We start from the raw sequence: 23,278 nt of genomic DNA, 5'->3' as shown, positions 1-23,278 counted from the left end.
TTAATATTCCAAATTGCCAAGACTCAATGTTCTTAATATCTGGGCTCTTAAGCATTTCATGGCGGTATATTGCGTGTAATATATTAGTAATTTCGTAACATCTTTCACAGGCTCAGTTTTCTACGATGCAATTAACTCTCTCCATATTTTAATAAAACTTTTCCGAATACTTTACCCAATGCCGGAAAATATCTGCTTCATCTTACGACACACACAGACGCACATACAATCACACACATTATATATATATATATATATATATATAGGGTATTCCGGTAAAATGTATACACTTTAAATTATCTTAACTTCTACATGGATACGCTACACCGCGTTCCTAGAGATGTTTTGGAATAAAGAATGGCACTTCCAGCAGGATGGAGCACTTCCACACTATCATCATGACGTAAGAGCATATCTTGATAGTCACCTGCGAAATAGATAGTCCAGACGAAGAGGAAGTACCAGGTACTGTCCACGCTCAACAGATTTGATCTCCTCCCGGATTTATCTCTCTTGAGGGCGGAGGGGTGTGTGGAGGCATGTTAAACACAGGATTTAAACAACAAAACGAGATACAATGAATGAGTTAAAAACAATCACCGAAAGAAATGTGTCACCATACCTATTGCACCAACCAGGGGCGTTTTATATTCAATCAGTGACCGTTGTCAGGTGTTCATGGACCACAATGGCCAATAATTTGAACACTTTCGATAATTAGCTGCTGTCTATGTTTTTTTATCAAAATTTTGACGTATGAAACTTTTCTTTTTCCTAATAAGCGTTGGTTTTGTATTCATTTAAAGAGTGTGTACATATTATTGGTACATTCTGTATATATATATATATATATATATATATATATATATATATATATATATATATATATGTGTGTGTGTGTGACTGTGTGTGTGGGTGTGTGTCTAATTTTTCTCCTCTCTTTAATCGTATTGTCCTATGTTTTCTCTTGACAATCGTCCGCTGAAAGATGCCCCGAGGTTTATTTTAATAATTTTTTTAATAATCGCTAATTTATGAATTTACTCTTAAATCGCTTTTATCAACGGATTTTTCTGCTTCAAATGATTATTTTTATTTGTTTCGCACCTCGGCCTAACTCTAGATATATTGTTTAAAGAAAATAAGTATAATATATATATATATATATATATATATATATATATATATATATATATATATATATATATATATATATATATATATATCTTAAATCGCTTTATCAACGGACTTTTCGCTTCATCTCCAAATAATTATTTTTATTTGTTTCACAACTCGGCATTACTCTAGATATATAGTTTAAAGACTATATATATATATATATATATATATATATATATATATATATATATATATATATATATATATGTATGTATATATTATTGGTATATCAGTAATCTTTAATGTTGAAGCTCAAAGGATGTTATGCAATCATTCAGTGCTAGTTTGTAAACCAAAAACAATGATGATGAAAAATATTAATTAATAAGAGTCTCGCATCGTGTAGATTAAACTTTAATTAAAAATTCTTATTCATTATCACATAGACGCTATGTATGAGCATATTTGTAGATCTGACACTTTATGAATGATATTGACATGACATGAAAAAGAAAAAAACGTACTTACTTTTAAATCTTTTATTTTTATTTTACATTTAATTTCTAAAAGAATTAATGGCTTGTTAAGCCTTTTTCCGACTCTACTCTACTCGGAATAGCGACTAAGATGTTTATTATTATTAGAATTCTTTGAGATGATTAATTAGTACATTTGTTTATCTATTTGCGGGCTGCTATCCGCATTTTCCTAGTTGTTTTTCCACGATGTCTCGCTCAACTATGCATCTGGGCTTCGTCAGGTGTTGGCCGCGACGGTGTAGGAATGCTGAGTCTTAACTGTATCCTTCGTAATTACTGCCTCCAACAGTTGCTGTTGTCTCACCACGTTTTTAGCCAAATAATCCGTTTGCCAGATTTGGGTTAAGTTTAACATGTTATTTCCAGTCAATGGTCATATGGAACTGAAGAGATTAAACGCCTCTATCCACTGAGCCACGGGCCCCGAAATGCGATCAATGTTAGACTTTTTTTGGTCTCATAAATCCAAATGTTCTTTTGTTATCTAATCTCCCATCGTCGGGTCCGTACCGAATGCTCACCTGGAGGCAATGCCTACCTGGAGGCAATTCTTACCTGGAGATTATGCTCCCCTTGAACCGTGGCTCAGCGGATAGAGGCGTTGATTTTCTATCTAGAAGCTGCCCAGTTCATAGCTTAAGCAACTAAACGCATTTCAGACTTATTATAGCAGTTGGCTCACCAGGCTATTTAGAGATGAAGGCCCTGTCTATTAAAAAGTGATACAATATACAACCCTTGTAATACAGAGCCATCCGCTGTCTCACTCTCCACCGTCCTAGCTGCAGACAGCGTTCCGCATCTGGAACATTCTTTGAAAAAGTATAAGCACTGTGCTGAACGCTCTGTTTAGATATCCATAATTAGTTTTCGAATAATAAGACATTCTAGAGGATTGTTGGAAGAGAAAGAGGAAACTAATAATGGCTTGGACTGATTACCAAAAGGTATATGTTAAGGTTTTCAAAAGGTGTTTTCTTCGAAGCTCTGATTTATCTAAAATCCATTCAAATAATAAAAGAGGGCATGGCTGTATATATAAAAATGTGGGAATAAATGGTATTAAACCATACAAAACGGAACTGTAAACACCCCTTACGTTAAGGTCAGAAGAGGAATCTTCCAGAAAGTTAATGTATCTCCTGTATTTTTCTACATGGCGATAAATCCATGAAGCAAGCTTCTTAATAAAAACATGAGTGCCGATAAGCTAAACCAGGGCAACCAGCCAGATCCGACCAAAGAGTCCGCCACGTGCTCTTATGGACTACCTTATGCTCTATCCCGAATTCAGACCTTGATTTAAGTCGACTCTTTCAAGTTGCGCATAACTTTTCCATATATATTTTGATTTTGCTTGGACAAATGTGACCAGAGCTCCATCATGCCAGGGAAGCAATTTACAATAGCTAGCAGTTGTATTGTCTGTATAAATGTACGCTCAGTCCCGTTGATATGTTTCGTTTCCCATTGAGAAACATGAAAATTATACTCATGTATACATGGAAAATGATGAGTTAAAATCTCGTTCTTATTTTCTGTGTAATCATTATTTTAAAGAACTTTATAATGTTGTCTAGTTTTTTTGGCCAATGGCTTAACCACGACTATATAAACAATGGTGGAATGAATCGGCATAAAACATGAATATGTTTTGTTTAGAAGATAAAACCATCATTAAGAATAATCATCACTGTTATAAACTCGGGCATTTCTATTTAAACTGATTTTGTTTGAGCCGATATTTTCATGGTGTGATTAAAAAGAATAGGAAATAAAGAAACATATATGAAAAGAAATACCGTCTTATTTTATGCACATCTCATGAATTAAACAAGATTCCCTTTGATTGTCGTTTTGTAAGATGCAGAATAATTATTATCATGCTTTATTAATAAGTTCCGAGCTAGCATTATAATAAATGCGGATTAGTAAAGGTTTATGACTATAAAGCTTTCCCTATATAACACAAAGCTTCATGCAGCAATAAATCCTCGCTAAGATATTGAGTTGTTTTAAAAGTTGCTCCAATTATTATAATTAGCTGTAATTTAGACAAATCTAAAAATGAGATACACTTATACAGAGAGATATAGAGGTAGATAATTAGATAGAGAGAAAGAGAGAAAGAGAGAGAGAGAGAGGAGGGGGAGAGAAATAAAGATTGATTGATAAATAGTTATTCTGAGTTATATCTTGGCAATCTTTTTATTTTTCGCTCTCTATACTAGTTAAAACACTTCCCAAGATGTGTTTTATGCACATGTGAATATTTATAAAAACACGAATTCTGTTCCAATGCTCTCATCAAAGGTGTATAACTCCATATGTGCACACAATAAAATTGTGTAAATTAGAAGACAAACTAATAATTGTATATCCATTTATATAATAAAACAAACCAATATATATTTTTACGTAATAATCTATTACTGATAAGGCTTGGTCTGCATGCAGCTCTATATTTATGTAATTTTCTCAGTCTCTCCGAAACTCGAACTATACTAAAATTTCTATTAATAATCTATTTTACTATATTTTATAAGAGTGACATGCACTCGATTAATAATCAATGCAAAATGGTGGTGTTTATAGCTTGATAATTAATTCCGAGAGGGTATAAAGAACGCGTCCGAGATCTGCCCATTACACGTATTCTTTCCCTCGGACATGTATTATTTTAATTTATGTATTAATTTATTTCTATGTTCATCATCACTATGGTCATAAAAATCAAAACGGTTTTCCTATATGAATTATTTTACAAAAGATCGCGACCGAGGTCTATCCATTACACGTACCCTTTTCGTTGGGTATGCATTGTTTTTTATTACTGTAATAATTTATTTTTTCGTTCATCATCACCATCGTCATGTTCGTACGTGCAATTCAGAATGTATATATTATTTGTTATATCTTCATATTTTAAGGCATACTTCTTACCTTTATGGAGAACGCAACGTGGTGGCTGTTTTTTGACTTACGGCATTTGGACGGAGGTTAGTTTAATTCCTCTTCCGTAGTAACTTCTTAATTTTGGGCGATGTGTATTATGTGCTCTTTTATTATAAGACGAATATGCTAGATATTAACTAATTCCTTGGGTTATGTAGCTGATATTCGTACGTTCTTATTCCATTACGTTTCCCTTTCGTGGGTTGTTTACTGTAGGCCTCCTTAACATTTTTTTGTTTGTTTTGGATTAAAATCATTTTAAGATGTTTGATCTATGTCCAAGTAACCTACATCTTAAATTTTAATTGTTTAGACTCAGAATTGGCGGAGGAGTTTGGTAGAGTTTTCAAAGGGAAAATCGTTTACATTTGACCCCTTGACAGCCAAATTTCTTGCCAGAAAACCGTTAAAAAAAATTTCTAAATCTCAACACCCCTTATATCAAATCTCGAGTCTCGAAACATAAAATTTACAGAGTAATTTGGAAGGGAAATGTACAGACACACAGTGATAATTTCACTATATATATATATATATATATATATATATATATATATACTAGCTGTACACCCGGCGTTCCCCTGTCGCAGAACACGCTTAAAATGATATTTTAATGCACACAGATTGCGTATGTCTTATAGAATCAATCCTCTGTTGAATATTATATATTACGAGGAATAATTTTCCCGATTGACTAATTCGCAAAAAAATAATAAAAATCAATAAATACAATAATAATAAAAAAGTAGTTCATCAATTTCCGTCCGTGTTAGTTTACAATATCACGTCAGCTGATATTTAGTCTTAACAATGCGGGCTCTGGAAATGTCAACTCTGATTAAGGTTTAGTTTAGAAAAGAAATGACTTGCGACGATTTCAAATGTTGCATCTTTCATCGAAAACTTTACTCATTATAAGAAAAACAAAATTAATTGTAAGGAAAACCAGGGTTTGAACACGGGATTATCCGATTTTTATTCGAATACGCTATCACCGCGCTATATTTCCAGATGTAAACAATCCTCTTTTTTTCTAAGAAGAAATTATTATCTGCCTAAAATACTATATTATTTTTATAAAGACAAGAAAGAAAGACTATTTTTAGGATCGGATTTTCTCTATTTTCGATGCGTATCCGATGAATTTTTGTACAAGACGTATCGAAAACACAGCCAGACTTTGTGTAAATTTTGCAAAAGATAGGCTCAGCCGTTTTGAACCCCTGAGGAAGGAACTCCCACACTCACTCCCCATGTGCCCCTTATATATATATATATATATATATATATATATATATATATATATATATGTGTGTGTGTGTGTGTGTGTGTAATAGGACAACAATAGTATGAAATGAGGACCCAAAACTATATATCGGTAGATAAAGAATGGATCATTTATTTAATAATGGAATACAGGCAACATTTAGGGGATAGACGGGACTCTTTATGCCAGGGCATTTTGAAGCCTACTGCTTCTCATCAGAAGAGTAAAGAAGGTGCTAGGTAGCATGGGGAAGATTCGGCGTCTAGCGTAAGGTTCATTAGGGATGAAAGAGATTATGAGGAATTATAAAATGTTGGGAGATGCTGTATTGAATTCTAAATAAATAAGGAGGGGCATTTTATATATAGTATGATATATCAGATTATATATGGTCTTTAACATAACATGAGATTCAGGGGTATATGTATAATGGCTTAATAGGGGGTATATTGTTGCTGCGTGTCAATTTATTTTAACGTTTTGTGGGGTGCCCATTTTCTATGGAGTGGGTAATTTTAATTTTGATTGGTGCCTCCTAAACGGCAAATGGCGGCTATAAATTCGCTTATAATGTTTTTTTTGGGGGGAAGAGTTAAAACTGAAAGGTAATATGTGTCAATATATTTATAAGTTTATACTGTTATTATATAGGGAGTATGATCATAAGGGGGCGGTCGGGGATTAGGGTGGCAATGACTATGAGTGTGTTTAACTTGATGCAAAAGGTTAAGTATACCTATTGATGTAAAAATTCTTCAGAATAAAATTATCTAACAATAAACTGGTATGGAAACTTGCGGTTATACGTTTTACAAGATATTACTGACAGTAATATTCTATATGTACTATCCCACCTAAATAAATATTGCTCGATATATACGATAGAGCAAATATAATACATATATATATATATATATATAGAGAGAGAGAGAGAGAGAAAGATAGAGAGAAGGGGAGAGAGATAGCGAGAGTGAGAGAGATAGAACAATTAAGGTTGCAGAATAGAAAATAATATGAACGAATGGAAATCTACTCCATAGAAACGGAAATAAATATTTATCAGATATTAAAGAGTTGTTCAATCGACACCAAACAATTCAGTATGTAAAAGTAAACATAAAACCGATGATAACAATTTACAGATAAAATTAATTAGGATATATACATGAGATTACAGTTAATATTCATAAAAATTAAATTTAAGTATTATTCATTGAACTTTAAAAAATACACCTGTAACAAAATATATTGCAATCTACGCTCGGGTCCGACGTCCATCAACTGGAAATATTATACAAACAGCTGATGATATATCTGCAACGTTCTTTGAAATTCTGCAGGCATAATGTCAAAATCAGATATATTCAACTCCTAAATTAGCCAGTGTGTTTTAATAAGAATTTCCCCTTTTGAACAAGAGTGGGCTTTGTGTTAAGTCCGAACTATTGTACACCAATATACCCATCCATCCATAGCCCTTGAGCCACTGAGAGGGCATAGGCCAGCTACAACTTTGTAGATGCTTTTGTAGCGACTGAGTTCTTTTTATGGGGTAAGGGTGCTGGCCCCACGCCCAACCTTCCAAGAAAGTACATACAGCACCTAGCCTTCCCAAATGTTCACCCGTCTGGTACTGGCCAGGCTCAACGTTGCTTAACTTCGGTGATCTGGCGAGGACTGGTATGTCAACGTGATTGAGCCGTACAAATATACACCTCTTGACAAATATAACTGTAAAATTTCTATGCGTTATACTTGTATTTATATAATTGTCCTATGACATAGAAACATACATAGCATTAATAAATAACAAAAAAAAAACAAGTAGAAATAAATGGGAATCCCTGCTTATAACATTATCGTATAGAAATGTAAACATGAACATAATTGAAAGATAAAAAGAAAATGTCGTAGAACGGCATTAAACATAACAAAAATCCTTCCATCATGTTTCACCTCTTTTCATCTATTTTGGATGCCCTTATTTTTCTTTTTTAATACGTGTCTCTCTACATATCCTCTTTTACCTTCACCGCATGACGTACGATGACGTTACCCGCTGGATGCACAAAATAATCCTTATTCGAAGATCGTAATAAAATAGATAAAACAAACGATAATAACGCACCATATGAATACCGGGAAGACAAATAATTCGTATATGCGTAATACACGAGTAAGTATCGATCAGGTGTTTTTTCTTTAAACAATAGGAGTTTAAATAAAAAAAAAACTAATGTTTACTGCAAGTCATAAGCTAACATCGTGAACAACTATGTTCTTATTATTCTATGACATTTCAACAAACAGATTATTCTGTAAAAATAAATATCTTTGGTGAATTACACGGCATGCTATTTTTCACTTAATGGAATATTAAGTGTTCAGCATGATTAAATGAGAAATATTGTATCGATTTTAAGTGACAAAATAATGTTTTGCTATTATGTTTTGCATTTAATAATATTAGAGGGGTGATATCACTGAGATTTCTGAATTCTTTAGATAATTATTAATCATCTATATATAAATTCGATAGCGTGTGTGTTATTTTGTCCGTCATGCTCACATCGTTTTTCTCCTGGGTGACTTTCGTTTGATAGTTAGGCTCTTCCATTCCCCGTAATAAATAATTTTCATTATAATTCTTCACAAATTTTGGTTTCGAATTCGATTATAGCTGATGGTACTCAAATTATCTATATTTTTAAAAATAATTTTACCAATAAATTTTCATAGGTTTTGGTTTCGGTTATAGCTGAAGGAAGTCAAGTTGTATACATATATATATATATATATATATATATATATATATATATATATATATATATATATATTAGGAAGTATATTTGATAAAAAAAAAACAAGGAAAAGAGCACTGAATACGTTAGTAAACCTAAATGATCTTTGAATTATTATTTCTGACTCCGGGTATATTAACTTTACTCGGCATAAGTTGTTTCAATAAACGGGATACAGATTACCTGTTCATATCTTCAGATGGTTTAAGCTAAAATAAATTACGAGGATAAAAATTATTACAAATAGATATAAAAACAAATAGGGCAAAATGGAAAAATAAGGAGGTGGAAAAAAGTGAAAGGGGGAAAGGGAAAATATTAGAAGGAAAATACATCTAAAGTAAATTAGTACACGTAACATAAATTGGCCATGTACAAAACATTCAGTGTGTAACTCTATGTCCCACAATTGTAAAGCTTGTTCCCTGGGATTAGCTGATGGTTGTTGCAAACGAAAATAAAATTGGAAAATGCAATTTATTAAAGTATAATCGTGTATCCGGTGGAATCATATGAATTCGTGGAATGAAGATATATTCACCTGTGAAAGGTATTGTTAAGATTGCTGTTTCTATGATATTGTTTGTTATTTTTTTTACTGCAACCCATGTGCCATTGCAAAGCTTGGATGGGTTTATATTGTACAACATGATAATTAATACTCATATTTTCAGTTGCAGTACATGCGGTGGACTCCCCGGCAAATATAACTGTTGAATAATTAACCACTTTATCTGCTTTTACAACAGTGTCGATGGATTTGTATTTGACTACCTTACTTTGAATTTTACGTTGAATAATAGTGTTAAATTCATTGACGTCTTTGTATTGAGCTTCAAGAATAGCTTGTTCACTCAGTCAACTGGAATTCGTATAATTAATTAGAATATATGCTAAAATCTTTTAAAATAACTCTTCGTTGATGTAATAAAATTACAGAAGTTAAGAGTCAAAAACTTTCGCCTTTAACTCGGATCAGCTAGCATTTCCCTACCCAACTTTCCACATGCGATACCAAACTTTCTGTGTGGCTCGAGCAGTCTTCGACTAGACACACATATTTTGAGTCAAGTTGTATGCCTTCACATGCCACCAAAAAGTAGAGTATTGGAGGAAAGTATTTAATTCATCTGCTGGTGTTGATTCAGGAATTACAGATAACATTTGTCTGAAATCTCCTGCAAGCAATATTAGTGCATTCCCAAATTGTCTGACATTGCCATTCAAATCTTGCAACGATCGCTGAAGAGCCTCAAGTGACTTTTTGCGTACCATTGTGCATTCATCTCAAACATTATGTTTGCATTTCCGCAATATTTTTTCCCTATACTGGAGGTTTTGGAGATGTTGAACATGGGATTTTTTAAAAGTTGAATGTTTTAAGGTAGATTAAACAGTTCTTGCACTTGATAGAAAGGTCGCAGACATTCCGCATGTAGGAAGGGCTAAGGCTTTGTGATTTTGTCAGTGAATGGCTGCAAAAAACAATGTAATTAGAAAGGTTTTACCAGTTATTCCTGTTGCTGTTCAAGGTAGCAGTAATTTACAAATAACTTCTATTCACACAGTAAGTAAATTAGGTGACTAAAATAGAATTTATCCATGTTTTGACAATGCCTTATTCACTGTAATTCATTCTAGAGACTAAAATGGGATGAATGATTAGAGGGATAAGATATGAACAGATAGAGAGAAAGATATATAGATAGAAAAGGGAAAGTGAGAGGGAAATAGAAAAAATATTAGGTGATAGAGAGAGATAGAGGGATTGAGATATAGAGAGGGGGATAGTTAGAAGCAGGGATGGAGCGAGACAGAGAAAAGGAGAGAGGCGAGATAATTACAGAGAGAAAAGGCTCAAACACAGATGAGAGAGGGTGATATAGTGAGAAATATAGATTGAGAGAGATGGAGGGGAATGATGGATATAGATAGATATTAAGAGAGAAAGCAAGAGAGAGAGAGAGAGGGGGAGAGAAACAGACGGTGAACTACACTTCACCGTTTTATCCTCGACCAGTAGGGGAGAAAGCCTTCGAGACTGAGGCAATTTTTATTTTTATTACTATCCAGAGTACCCTTTTTTTCGGGAAGTAGATTGTCCACATATTAGAAACCGACCAGGTTATCTGTACTTTCATCTAACAATTTAATAAATAATAACATATTGTAAAACTTTAACATGAAAATACTATTGTAAAAAATAGCACGATAACAAAAGTACATGAGCACCACTTTATTTTAAATATTTTTTTCCAAAGGAATGTTTGAATAAATCCACAATTAATTATTTTCATAGCGTTCTGTTGGGCTTTACACTAGGGGGAAAAAAAAGTAAAATTTTAAATGTAAAATATCAACAGAAAAAAAAAACAGAAAAACAACAAAAATACCGTTCATTTGTATTTCTAATTAAATGTTTGTAGAAAATATCATTTTTTGTAAAATAAATAAATGTTAAGCAATTTTTACAATAAATAATAGCAACTTCGGTAATTTATACGACTTTACCCAGGATATTACAAACACTCAAAATTCCCAATTTAAAAACGGCTTCCGGAGTAACCCCCAATCTCCCCATGTTAAGAACCGGTTTCGAGGTTTAGAGAGGTGCTAAATCCGAAAAAGGTTTTTACATAGGGGAGGTTAGGGTATTTATAATACGGCAAGTCGTAAAAATTAAAAGGCAACTTTCTTATTTTTTTTATAGTCTAGAAAAGGTGAAACAATTTTTTTTTGTGTATCTATCAAGCATTTATGTAAACAGTGCTGTGAAAGAAACTAAGCAATTAAAACGTAATGCGTGGTTGGTGAAAAGCCTTAAGGATAAAGAAATGCATTTAAAATTTAAAAAATGGGAAGAAAAACAAGTGAATTAAAAAAAAAGATGGATTTTACTTATCGATTAAAATCTTGTAATTTGAGAGTCGTTGAAACAGAAGTTACCGGAAGTAAAACCGAGAAGCGTCTCGCAGAATCGATTTACGAAAAATATTTTTTATTTTAATTAATTTTATGATTTGCAATTATAATTTATTTTAATAACATAAAAACATTCCTCGACTCTAAGGATAGACTGTCTGAAAATTTCAATTAAATTAGTAGTGTAGAAATATCGTTTTATGAATAATCAAGTACCAAAAATTAGATTTATATATATACATATATATGCATATATATATGCATATATATATATATATATATATATATATATATATATATATATATATATATATATATATGCGCATTTTTTCTTCATATGTTTGGTTTCGATACAAGCTAATGCAACCAAGTCATGGGGATATATATATTTTTTATTTTTAAATCCAAACTTTATAATATATAAGAATTTATACGAAATTGACTCCAGAATAATATATACGAAATCTGCAGTTTATTTTACAGGCGAGCTACGCCACGCCTGCTGGTATTTTTTCGATTATTCAGATTATGTTTTCATCTTCATTGAAAGTAAAAATAGTATTAATATGAGAACAGAAATCTCAATCGACTAAATAACCCGTGCTATTCTTGCGGTTTTTCATGTATCATTATTATTATTATTATTATTATTATTATTATTATTATTATTATTATTATTATTATTATTATTATTATTATTAAAATAAAGAGAGGTGTTATACTTGCTTGACTTTATTCTTTAAGTACTGTCATGGTAAAAACGGCGTTTACAATAGACATCCCAAACAACCCATGTAAAGAACGGTTTTCAGAATAAATGTTTCAACTTCTCCATCTTAAGAAAAGAGTTTTAAAGAAAAACGCCAAATATCCCCATGTAAATAAAGGATTTCGGAGTAGATAACCCCTCTGTTTTTAGGGGTAAAATAATTCCCAAAAATCAACCCGTGAAAAGCGTTGTAAGCATACCTACCCGAAAATGTAAAAAAATAAGAGTATGGTGAAAGTGTCGGTAAGAGCGAAGTGGATTTGTTTATCGTGCGTGCGTACAAACCTGGCAGCCAGTGAATTACAGTCCGTAATACAAGTTTTATATCTCTATAAGTACGTGCCCCCGCACAATTTGAATACGGTCTTTTAATCAGCATAGCTTAAAATTTACAAAACTCGCCATTCTAAAGAAAATTGTGGAGGTAGACCCCCCAACCAATAAAACGTTTGCAAGTGCGCAATGTCGAATATACAGTAGATGATATTGCCGAAACGTTTATTTTTAATTCGGTGACGATCGTAATAGATTATGCAGGTGTATGTAAAGAATATATAAGTTAAGTAAATTAAAAGAAGTAACCGTCTTTGAAAAGAATACCATTAATTACTGGAACAAATGTAAAAAGCGAACGAGCAATATATATAGAGAAAATAAATGTTTTTTTTCTTCGGCATCGCTGTGTAACGTTTTTACTTCGGCATAAAAATGCAAAAAGCGAGCGAGAGAAGAGAGCGAGAAAGAGCGAAATAGATTATAACTAAACGCAAGAGAGTGAGAAGAAAGATCTTTGGGAAGAATGTATGCAGAGAAATAGGGAGGGAGGAAGAGAGTAAGGAAATCAAACTTAGACCGTAAAATGTAAGGAAATAAAAGCAGCATTTTACTTAGACTGCGAAAGTAAGTTGCATTGAGTCGCAATATTTGCATGGTGCATTAGCGTCTGTCTAGAATGCGAATATCCTTGATCGGGAATATAGGAATGGTCAGAGCTCAGCCAATCAGAGTAAGCAGTATTAGTCTGGGGAGACCTTACTAGGGAAAGATTGTGTTATGTCTATGAGTTTTTATTCAGTTACGGGGGGTGGTGAATCTACATATCTTTCGAAAGTGCAGAATTCCTCAGTATAATCACTTGATCCGTTGGGAATACTTGATATTTAGAGACAAAATATGAATGACTTCCTCCGAATGTGTAAGCGAAATTAATGTAACGATTATTACTTGTGAGAAGTTTAAAATGAAATGTGAATAATGCATTCAGATGATTACAATTCTTTATATCTCTATCACTTATAAACCTCCTGTTTCACCAATTTATATATGATGACAATTATGGTATGGGGTATTTTGTATGTCTGCATTGGATATAAGTTTTTAAAAAATGTTTTGTAGTTTTTAGTGTTTGCTTTAAAGCTTGTAATTGCGGTTCTATTATTGACATTTCTAGTGTGTTTAGCGTGTGCAAATTACTGTATATACGTTAAAAACGTTGACACACTGGTTCTCGCCAGATCACCGAAGTTACGCAACGTTTAGCCTGGCTGGTATCAGATGGGGGACCATTTGGGAATTCTAGGCGCAGCATGTGATAGCCGCTAACTTGTGCATTGTTTCCAGTTGTTCTGTTCCTCCACTTGCCACTAGTATGCAAAATGTACACTAAGGAGAGTCGTGGTAGGAGACTGTGCAACTCTTGCCACACAAATTTCACGCGCAGCCATTCTTACAGTGGCTATTCATAAACTGTAAAGACTGAATGAAGCCACTACTGTGTTGCAAATTACTCTAATAAAAGCGTGAATGTACAAAACGGGCCCGTTTATGAGAGAAGAGTTTGGTGGATATAACTATTGTCTGTTGAACCTGGAAAATATGTGTGTGGCTTTTTTCTTTGCAGTGGGATATTGCTATGCTTACATTTTTTTCTGAGGTATTTGTAAGTTTTCGTCCCGATTTTCTGGAGTACACGTTCTAAATAGAAACAGAGAGGAACCTGATGTGCCGTTTTTTTGTTTTATCATTATAGTGTGAGTAGTAGTGGACGTAATTATTTTGTGTATAGTTTTGCGGTGAAATTTCAATGAAACTTTACGGTTTGGATTTTATAATAAGTATGTCTGGAAATGGTATTTTGTGAATGATTTTTTTTTCATGAATAAACTCTATGATGAGTTCGACTAAGTCTAATTTGTTTTTAATTTTCTCTATGTGCGTGTTTTCTGGATAAAAATTAAAATGTTGCCAATATATCTAAAATTATTTTCTGTTGTGAAGTAATTTACACTAGAATAGGCCAATTTCTAGGAATCTAATAAAAGGCACGCTAGTACTCTACCAAGAGGATTTTCTATAGGACAACTGGAATTGTTCTTGAAGTAATCGTTATTGAATTTAAAAAAAATCATATGCGTTATAAGTCAATTACTTTTTATTAATCTGACGGAAGTAAAAGTAAATTAATTCATTTTTTTAGATGTGGATGTAAAAATGTAAAAAATTTACAACGGGATAATTAGTCTATAATGATGTTACCTCTAAGCTTTGTATAGTTTGTTTCCACATTAACATTTTTATTTTGTTGAGAAAATCGTCAAAGTAATTAATGTAGAAAGTTGTTTTAGTGAAGTTAACATATTGTATATAGTTAGAGTGATTGTGTGTGGACCTATCGATGCAATCTATTGTAGTCCGATTACTAATTTTAAGTTTGCGGTTTGGAGGAGGCCCCATAATTTAAGAATATTTAGGTAGTATGAAACACACACACACACACACACACACACACACACACACACACATATATATATATATATATATATATATATGATGATTGCAACGTCTTGTCAGACGAGTCCCACTCCCTCAGACATTTAAAATTCATGAGCCCAAATGCCTAAGGGAGTATCTATACAAATATGATGTTACAGAGTCTTAGCTTTGTACGACAGCTAAGTCTCTCTCTCGATTCAAAATCTTGAGATCCAGCAACAAGCAAGAGCAAGATAGCCAGCAACAAATTGAACTGCAGACTAGCTTAATGCGTGTAATGGTCTTCCGCTTTATGGTTTTTTTAAATCAGAGATTTGCTTATCCTAGAAAGGTTGCCTTCACCACGGCTTACGGGAGTCTTCTCCACCCCAATACACATATACACACACAAATATAAACGGTGCTAGTTGGCCGTTGACCCAGAAAAAGAGTTCATTCGTCCTTTAGAAGGTGTTGTTTTTATCCTTCAGGGAGACTAGCCTCCCTCCTCACCAAACAAATCTGGTGGGGGAACCAGTTTAGTCGCCGGTGACCCGACCATGAGTCAGGCAGTACTGGGTTACATGGTACCAGTAGCACATGACATGACCTTACATAATATATATATATATATATATATATATATATATATATATATATATATATATATATATACACACACATTGCTCGTTATCTTGATTTGAGCATATTGGGAAGTGATACACGAATTACCATAAGTATATTAAGCTATACTCTTTCTGTAAAAATAAAGCTTATGTATTTCGGACAATGTAAAACATCGTTAATTCGTAGCCTGCATAGCAGCAGCAAATTAGCGTAATGTTCAGAAGCCTTGAATGTCGAATAAGCGGTCGGGTTTCGAGGTAGTTGTCTGTCTAGCCGAATTGATGAGCTGTGATACAGAGAAACAGTATTGTATGTGAATGACTATATATATATATATATATATATATATATATATATATATATATTGTAATTACTGCCGTATATCAAAACAAGACCAACTACATTATTAAACGTTTAGTTTTTTCTTGATTTGAACAGTTTGTTTAATTAAATTCTTCATAAAAGGAGATAACGTCAATGGGATGGGCTATAAGCATAACAATTGTGAAGATGTTGGACACGAAACGGTGCGTAATCCTTCTCCATGAGCTGAGATTATCTAGAAACCAAGTATAGGACTTCACCATTTTACAGCCTCCAAACTAATTTATGAATAAAATATACACTAAAATTATTGATAAAACGACCCATATATATATATATATATATATATATATATATATATGCTAATTAACCAACTTAAATGGAAGCTGTGAGTTAATATTCTATACTTGAACATAGCTATAACAAATATTACTACTCAAAGCTACAATTTATTGTATAAAACACACGTAACATACATCTATTAAATCCAAATGTTTTCTTTCATTTCATCGAAAATCTATATCGTAAACTTTTTGATTATTTTAATTACTATGTGAATTGATGCATATATATAATATAAGTTATAAAAAAATTAATATGCATTTTATACCTACAAAGACAAATGTAATATGTTTACGCTATCACCAGTGCAGAAGCTGATAATTACTCTAATCTAGCCAACAGAATTAGATTTTCGGATGCCAGCGCTCTATACTTCTGCCACCATTCTTAAATGACAGTAAATTAAGATCCTTATTTAAATAAATAAGTGGGTTTGTCATAATACTAATGAACGAGGTGCGTTTAAAAACAATCACACATACTAACACACACACACAAACACACACACCCTCATACACACCCACCTACACACACACATATATATATATATAGAGAGAGAGAGAGAGAGAGAGAGAAATGTGTGTATGCGTGTGTGCGTGTGTGTGTGTACGTACGTACGTACAAACATATGGGGCTATAATGTAGATGTATGAGAGGCATATTCCTAGCTCTCAAAGCGATATAACATAGAAAATCTAATTATCGAAAAAATTAAAAGCAAAAAAAGAATATATATATATATATATATGTATATATGTATATGTATATATATATATATATATATATATATATATATATATATATATATATATATATTTATATATTGCCCATTCGTTAAAGTTAGAAATATTTCTGTGGGAAACATTAAGGGAGATATCTCAATGTCTGCTAAAATAAATTTATTCGATCAAGCAGAGATTTCGTTGCGTTTTTCTTTTTACTTACATATATTAATATATCTATATATATATATATTAACATATATATGAGTGTGTGTTAGTGTATGCATACTTGTTTGTGTGTGAGTGTATGTGATTTAAGAATAAGCACACGTTGAAATTGTCCTCCGAGTTTGCATGCGCCAAAAAACGCATAATCGCTCTGATCAGATCGCTTACAAAAAGAGACAGACGTCAAATTTAGAAAATCGCAAAGCCGGCTTCCAGCTGTCTATGTTTTTCTTTGCGGTTGAAGGGATGATTTCTGTTTTCCTGTATTAATATGTTTTCATTGTTTCTTTTTGTTATCGATTAAATATTTTTTTTTAATTTTGTATTTCTTATTATTCATTCTTTTTTATACTGAAACTTCTGCGACTCTATAATTGTACAGATATTGTTATTTCTATGCTTACTTGTTGTCCTTATATATCTTGTGCCGTTGTGTTATTTTTAAATACTTTGCCATCACTTTTGTTATACACGTAACACCCACTGTATATCCCCCCCTCTCTCTCTCTTTCTCTATCTCTCAGGTTTCCATTGTCTCTGAGCTTACCATCTCTGTGTCTCCTTACCTGTCTGTCTGACTAGATGTAATTCTCTCTTAATATATATACATATATATATAATTATATATATATACATATATATATACATATATATACATATATATATATATATAAATATATATATACATATATATAACATATATATATATATATGTATATATATATATATATATATATATATATATATATATATAGAATGAATACAGGAAAACATCTTTATTCCAAATTTCAGTATGTTGACCATCTTATAATTTATTCCTTGTATTCAGTTGAAATGTACACTACGTGACAAGATCTGTTTCGAAACAGGGAATCATTCACTTACATATTATATCAATCAAGAAATCTATGTTGCTCTAAACCTAGCAGCAAAATAGCAGCTATTAATCAACTAAGAGAAGTAAAATTCGTTTGAACATGGTTAAACAATCCAAAAATTGGAAAATAAGCTCCGATTACCTTGACAATATATTACTCGTACTAAATTGTGACAACACTTTAAAAGTTGTTAAGACAAAATTAAATTAAAAAAATTAAATGTCCGATATTAGACAGTTATCATGGTACCTAGCTATATAGTTACTTGTGAAAACAATGTACTAATCATGGTACATTGAGTAAATTCTTCTAAACTCTGGAATGCAAGAATGCAATTCACGTATAACTCTTGTTGAGATTTATATAAATAAGAACACGCAATCGATCGATTATACAGTAACATTATTGGAGGTTTTATGTATTTGATGGCAGCTACTAGGCCTGATATATGTTACATTGTAGTAAAGCTATCTGTAAATAAACATAACTGACAATTAAGGATTAAACTCAATACAAGTTTTTTCGTTATCTAAAAAGAACCAAGGAACAATCTTTAACGTTTAAAACAAATGCACAAATCCTTTCAATTTAGAGGGGGTTTCAGATTCAGATGGGAAACACTGGGGATCGAAAAAGTATAATGGGATATTGTTTTAGACTGATAAAGTACGGATCTATTATCTGGAAAACTAAAAAAACAACAGGTCCTTTCTACATGTGAAGCAGAGTTTATTGCACTTACGCGCTTAGCACAAGAAAAAAAAATTCTAAACACCCTTCTAAAATCTATTTTAAAACAACATCTCAGAAACAAAACCAATAGTAATTCATTGTCACAACCAGTGTAGTAATATATTACCAAATAGCTTTATGATTCAGCAAAAGCCAAAGCATATTAATAACATCTATCATTTCATAAGAAATGAAGTAAGTAAAACATCTATTCCTCTTTATTATGTAGAATCCGAAAATAATATAGCGGACATTTTTACTAAACTACTAACCAAGATAAAATTATATCATTTTATCGATGAACATTTTGAAGTTTAATCTAGAATAAATATATTTTCAGAAACCTAAAATGAGACATCGAAACCACGGAAATATAGATTCTAAATTGCCGCAGGTATGACCGTAAACAACAACAACCAATTTATTTGTCTTAACCAAATTAACAGACTAAAAATATCTAACAGAATGTTTCGTGGTTTTGTTTAACAAAAAGAAAAAAGTGATATTGTTTACTTCTTCCTTCCTGAGAAAAACTTTTCTTTAAAAAAATTGGATTAAAAGTATCATGACTTCCTCTTACAACATGCATGTTCTGTATATCTGCATGTATTTGTGACTATATATTCAAAAGTATTATATCTGCATGTCTTTATGTATGAACTGAACATCAGTTTTCGAGTTCATAAGACTTCAATAAAGGAAGGGAGTCTGTATGGGATGGTGAGATGTGTGGAAAGAACAACAAAGATAAAAATAGTTGATTAGGCAAATAAAATATTACATGGATAAGGACGCCACTGTGTCTATGGAGACAATAAGTGCACAGTTTGATGCCAGTGTGGAAAATGTATACACAATTATTAGCGAGAAACTGAAGATGTGGAAGATTTGCGCGAAAATTGTTCCCACGGAGGCTCGGAGAAGATCAGAAAGAAACACGTTGTCATGAAGAAGATGGGCATCAAGACAGTTCATCAACCTCCCTATACCAAGGATCTTGCTGCCCATAACTTTTGGTTAATCGCTAAGCTCAAGGAAAATTTAGAAGCTGTCGTTATTAGACACTTAACGAAGGAATGAAAGAGCTTTGGCGAGGGTCATTAACACGACCAGCAAAAGGACATCCATGGGGTATTCCAATATTACAAGTGTATTACGGCTGAAGGAGATTACTTCGAAGGGAACTAGAGGTTGTGTGTACAACCCATAAAGGTGTATATACGACATATGTAGGGGAATTATTGAAGGCATCTCGTATGTGCTATTTAAACTGAAATTAGATAGTATGTTATTGAGAGATATTTTCAAAATTTCAGATTATCTTGGTTACTTGATGGGACGAAACGAGGAGTAGTAACATAAAATGAAAGTAATACGGTGTTATGTAATAGTAGAAAAACAATACAGTGTACTCCTTAAGTCCCGAGCGATGTCAGCTCTCCCTGCTAGTCTTTAAATATTACTATCCATGTTCGGTGAAGGTACCTATCTTTTCCACAGAAGATTAAGCGAAGATAAGTTAATTGTCGTTTTTTTTTTTAAATAAACACAGTAGTAGAAGCACACAATGGCCTACGAAAATATATCTAAACACAATGGTCTACAAATATTAGAGTTGAGCCTGTAAAAATATTTAAAATATAAATCTTGTCGAAAACTATTTGGAGGCGTACTGAAACGTTCACATATTAACATGGATCTCTGTGTAAAATCTTTATGAAGCTATGGAAAGAAAATAATAAAATAAAGATCAAATATAAGGGATACAAATGTCTCAAAATGATTTATTGCCAAGGTATCAGTATAAGGTTTTTGCAGATTATATTTTACTTATGTAAGATCATGTTAATATATATTTATCTTTAACAATATTTTGGAGGCGGTTTCTATTGTTTGATTTCTTGTTGCAGGTGGAAGTTCAGTTTCACCTTTCAGCGTAATGCTTTCACTCTTCTTGAAAATAACTTTTACAAGCGATTTAAATCATGAGGTTTTAGGGGCGAAATTTATTTACAAAACATGAGCATAAGATATGCCTGTAAAAGGACATTTCTATGCTTACTTGTTGTCCTTATATATCTTGTGCCGTTGTGTTATTTTTAAATACTTTGCCATCACTTTTGTTATACACGTAACACCCGCTGTATATTCCCCCCCTCTCTCTCTCTCTCTTTCTCTATCTCTCTGGTTTCCATTGTCTCTGAGCTTACCACCTCTGTGTCTCCGTACCTGTCTGTATGACTAGATGTAATTCTCTCTTAATATATATACACACACACATATATATATATATATATATATATATATATATATATACATATATATATATATATAGAATGAATACAGAAAAATATCTTTATTCTAAATTTCAGTATGTTGACCATCTTATAATTTATTCCTTGTATTCAGTTGAAATTTACACTACGTGACAAGATCTGTTTCGAAACAGGAAATCATTCACTTACATATTATATCAATCAAGAAATCTAAGTTTCTCTTAACCTAGCAAAAAAATAGCAGCTATATAATCAACTAAAAGAAATAAAATTCGTTTGAACATGATTAAACAATCCAAAAATTGGAAAATAAGCTCCGATAACCTTGACAATATATTACTCGTACTAAATTGTGACAACACTTTAAAAGTTGTTAAGACAAAATTAAATTAAAAAAATTAAATGTCCTATATTAGACAGTTATCATGGTACCTAGCTATATAGTTACTTGTGAAAACAACGTACAAATCTTGGTACATTGAGTAAATCCTTCTAAACTCTGGAATGCAAGAATGCAATTCACGTGTAACTCTTGTTGAGATTTATATTAGATTAAATAAGAACACGCAATCGATCGATTATACAGTAACATTATTGGAAGTTTTATGTATTTGATGACAACTACTAGGCCTGATATATGTTACACTGTAGTAAAGCTATCTGTAAATACACATAACTGACAATTAAGGATTAAACTCAATACAAGTTTTTCTTGCACATTTGTATAGAACATTTACAAGCGATTTAAATCATGAGGTTTTAGAGGCGAAATTTATTTACAAAACATGAACATAAGATATGCCTGTAAAAGGGCATTTATATGGTAAGCATATATAATACAGGCTGGTCGTTAGAAAAGCGGACATTTTTTCAAACGAGTATTTTTACAAATAATATTTTTTTACAAAGTTTTTTTAAAGCCAAATATTATATTATATTCAAAATGTCGACCGTGCACTTCACTGCAGCGTCAAACAATGATGTATTTTTACAACACTCACACGGCACTAATCAAAAAATACCAACCAGTCATTTTATTCGTGATCTAAGCTAACCTTAAAATTTCCCGCTTTTCTAGCAACCACCCTGCATACAACGCTATAGGAACATGGGTGAATATTTAGGAAACATATTTTATTATTTCTATTTGTTTAAGTCGCAGCATGTAACTTCTTTTTTTACACAGTGATCACCACTTGTCAAGGCCCGGAAGGCACTCAAGGATAAGGGTTATTGCAAGTACATTACGTTAGTGTGGAGATTTCATGAAGTGTTTACTTAAGGGGGCGGTTCATTAGGAATTTGTTAACATTGGACTTGAAGACATCCAAGTTGTAGTCCGTTGGGAAGCAGGCAGACGGAAGAGAGTTCCACAGGCGTGCAGTTCTAAGAAAGAAGCCCCGTTCATGGAATCCGCGTTTTGATTTAGGCACAGACATAGATTGGGGTAAATTTTTCACAGTGGATTCAGCTAGACGCGTGTTTTTCGTGAAAGATTGGCGAGGGGGGACCTGAGATTGAAGTTCAGACCAGCACCTGCCATGGAAATAACGATAAAAGGATAGGCTCGCAACGTCTGTTCTGTGGGAGAGAGGTTGCAGGGTAGAGAAAAGGGTATCTCCCACCAAGCCACGAAGTCTATTTTGTACTCTGTCAAGGCACGATAGGCTGTTTTTAGCAGCTCCTGCTCAGATATGGCAGCAGTATTCCATCCTTGGACGTACTTGGCTTTTATATAGATAGAGAATTGCATCAGTAGTGAGATCTTCTGGAGCGGTAGAAGGATCCCACCATCTTTCCAGCGACTTTGGCAACAGACTTGATGTACGTGTTCCATTTCAGATCAGGAGTAAAGGTCAAACCCAGAAGCTTGTCAAAACATTGGGCCTCACCCAGACGAGAGCTATCCATCACAATTGATGTCAGATGGGGATCAGAGCGTTGATGATGTAAGGATAGGAGTTTGGTTTAGCCCAACAGAAGTAAACGAATATAAACCCGTTGACGTGTTACACATCATCTCTTT

This window comes from Euprymna scolopes, chromosome 22, assembly GCF_053919585.1.
Source record: "Euprymna scolopes isolate OS-2025 chromosome 22, ASM5391958v1, whole genome shotgun sequence".
NCBI classification, from domain to species: Eukaryota; Metazoa; Mollusca; class Cephalopoda; order Sepiida; family Sepiolidae; genus Euprymna; species Euprymna scolopes.
This window is presented reverse-complemented; position numbering follows the sequence as displayed.